The sequence below is a fragment of the Erpetoichthys calabaricus genome, chromosome 10 (genome assembly GCF_900747795.2).
Source record: "Erpetoichthys calabaricus chromosome 10, fErpCal1.3, whole genome shotgun sequence".
In the NCBI taxonomy this organism is placed as follows: domain Eukaryota; kingdom Metazoa; phylum Chordata; class Cladistia; order Polypteriformes; family Polypteridae; genus Erpetoichthys; species Erpetoichthys calabaricus.
Window position 1 is genome coordinate 155,503,052 of NC_041403.2, and position 3,731 is coordinate 155,506,782.

The following is a 3,731-nucleotide window of genomic DNA, read 5'->3' on the forward strand; positions in this document are numbered from 1 at the left end:
AGGAGAAAAAATAATAATAATAATAATAATTTAAGTAGTGTGCCTTAATCCTAAAGGAAAGTACTTGTGAAAATTATAGCTGCGTGTTTCTTAGGTCTTAAATTGGATTGTGTTTCTGGCCAGCTATTGGATCACAGGCTCTAAGGATATAACACGGCAGTCTGGATGATTAAGTGCACAACTTGACGGGAGTTTGATTGTCCCAATGAGAGATAATGCTTTCTTTTGTATATAATTACACATGAATGACCATAATCCAGAATGAATTGGGGTTAATGAATTGTCCAGTAGTCTGTATGAATGTCGATTACTCAATTATACAACCCAAATCAAGAATGTATTTGGTCCCTTAAAAAAAAAAAAAAAGGTAAGGTAAATAATGTGCATGCTGCCCAGTAGAGGGGGAAAAAGACTTGAGAAAATGACCTTCTATTTTTGTGTGGTGGCACGCTGGGCAGTGCCGCTGCCTCCTGGATTCAAGTCCCATATGGAGCCTTTGTGTTCTCTCAGGAACTGCATGGCTTTTCCTTCCACATCCCCAAAGATGTGCTGGTTATAGGCTTATTGGTGATTCCAGATTGGTCCCAGTGTGAGTCAGGGGGTGTACTGTATATACGATACTAGAAACTAGAAACCGCCGTTCGTTTTCTGACCAGCTTCCAAGGACCTTAACCCTGGCTAGCGAAATTGAATATTGGCTAGTTATATTGGGGGCACAGTGGTAGCGCTGCTACCTCGCAGTTAGGAGATCTGGGTTCGCTTCCCGGGTCCTCCCTGCGTGGAGTTTGCATGTTCTCCCCGTGTCTGCGTGACCTTCCTCCCACAGTCCACAGACATGCAGGTTAGGTCGATTGTCGATTCTAAATTGGCCCTAGTGTGTGCTTGGTGTGTGTGTGTGTGTCCTGTGGTGGGCTGGCACCCTGCCCGGGGTTTGTTCCTGCCTTGCGCCATGTGTTGGCTGGGATTGGCTCCAGCAGACCCTGTGTTCAGATTCAGCGGGTTGGAAAATGGATGGATGGATAGTTATATTGGCTAGTTAAATTGAATATTTAATTGCATGTTGTACTCAAGATTAACAGTGTATAAATTATAATCAAGAAGACAGACCATCCCCAGCTCATGTCCATAGGGCTCGTCCAGTGTGCCACAGAAATATTAGGTTGTCCCCGAGGCTGCAAACCCAGTCAAGTCAAAGTCCATAAAAGTAAATCCAAATCAACACAGTTCAAATCAATCGCATCCATGAACTATACATTGTGAGGGATGGCCAGCCGAATATTCCGGTCTACACCTCCAGGCCGCCAGATGGAGTCCTCCCAGCAGCATGGAAGGTCCCCAAATTCCAGCAGGGCATTATGGATGATGTAGTTTTTATAAACAACCCTGCTGGATACCATGGGGCCACCAGAAGCCGCTGTAGGGAGGCTTACAGAGTGTTACGTGCCCTATAACCCGGAAGTGCGTCATAATCACATGACCGGAAGGAACGACGTGCTTCCGGGTTGAAGAAAAGGACTTTTAATCTGACCCGGAAGTGATAAAGAATCATGGACTGTAGGATTGGAACCACTTCCGGGTCAGGGAATATAAATGGACTGTGGGAAAGCCCAGACGCTGAGCTGAGCTGGGTGGAAAGGTGGCAACGCATCTGGGAGAGGAGGATTAGTCTATTGATTATTGATTATTGTGTATTGCATGTGTAGTGTGGAGTGGAGGGTGCTTTGTGCAAATTATTATTACAAAATAAACAATAATTGTAATTTTACCCGGTGTTTGGAGTGGTACCTGAGGGGTCAAGGGAGCTCTTGCGCCCCCTACTGCTACAACATACAATAAAAAGAAAGTGAACAATTGGAAAAAGTTTAAGTGCAACGCAAATTTTAATGAAAAGCGTTGATAACAGGGAAGAGCAGCAGCAAAATGCATGCGCCAGTGTCCCCTCCACAGTTAAAAGTTAACTGATTAACTGTGGAGGAGACGCTGGCACATGCATGATGGTGCTGCTCTTCCCTGTTATCAACACTAAGTGCCATGAGCATGGGAATGGCACTATATAAATAAAATGTATTATTCTTATTAAGATAGTTCTGCTGACTGGTCCCAACTGTGACCCACCACATTGTGCAGTGCTGTTTTCTGTTTTATGCCCAGTACTGCTGCTGGGATAGTCTCCAGTCTCCCACCACCCCAAATTAAATTTTGGTCCCAGTGTACATTTCATGCATTTCTCACCCTGTACATATTATACCTAGATAAATAAATATAAATATTTTCACATATGTAAACCTGGGAGACGACTTCAGGGCTTGTGGACTTGCAATTTCACCCTGAGTTGAGGGTTGGCGCTTCCTCCTAACATCTGTCCTCTTCTTCCCTTTGCAGAACCGGAGAATCACAAACTGACAGCTCATGATCACTTCCTGATCCTGCCCCATCCACCTCATCAACCTCATAACCGGCACCATAACTATCTTTCCTTATTCTGGTCAGGGACTCCTATGAGTAAAGACATATTTTGTAAACCACTTTTTTATTTTCCTTTGTGCCCTCCGCCATCATAACCTATCCTCCATGGGGGAGAAGCGAAAGCTTTAGATTCGTCAAACATTTCAATCTCCAGTTTTCAGCGGATCTTGACGTTTTAGGGTCCACTGATCCCGAAAACATTGATATCTCGATGATGGCTGTGTGTCTCTGTCTATGTGTCACAGTTTCTTGAGGATGGTCTAGAGCTAAAACGGCTGGATGGAAAAATACCAAACTTGAAACTTAATCCTGTAATGAGATGACAATGTGCTGATTAATTTTTGAGCCAAATTGCACAAGAGAAAGAGGCACTCTAGAGGAACCCTCAAATACCACAATTCTGCAATTAATTATGAATTCTTCTTGTCAATTGCTATCGTAATGACCTATTTTATGATCAGAAAGGTCAGCATCAGAGTGGTAAATAATTACTGACATGTTATAGAATAGTTCGGGTAACTTGGTTCCAAGGGTACAAAGCCTACTGAAACTCACGTCCGATTTTTTATTTGATGCAGTAGTATACAGGGTTCATCATGCAGTACCCCAACCTGTTACATTAGTTTGTTGTTTCTATTACAGTGGCGTAGTTGGCAGTATAAGAATGTGGCACATTCGCTAAATTCTTTTCTGCTTCTGTTTCTGTTTCTGTTTCTGTTTCTGAGAAAAGAAGAGAAGAGAAGAGAAGAGAAGAGAAGAGAAGAGAAGAGAAGAGAAGAGAAGAGAAGAGAAGATGCCGGATGTCACTTCCACCCTTCAAGACCCACCTCTTCTGTTCCCAATAACACATAAACTGCCTGCTAAACTGTCATTTGTTTTCTGACCAGCTTCCAAGGACCTTAACCCTGGCTAGTAATGTCAGTTAAATTGAATATTTAATTGCATGTGGTACTCCAGATAGTTCTGCCGGCACTGATCAAACTGTGTGTTTCCTTTTTATCATATGTTATCTTATTTTCTTTTCTTACACCTACTATTTTAGATTTCATGAGTTCTGATTGTCAGACACTCATAAACACAGGACCGTGGCAAACTCACAAGCTATCAACTTCATATTTGTCAGAAAGCAGAAGAAGGGATTGAAGGACCACACGAATACCACCAGTAACCAATAGGGTGGATGGATAATTGAAAACGGGATGGTGTCCTGAACAGGAAAAAAGAGACACAATCACATTGTAAAATGGAAAGAGAGAGTTCAGTTA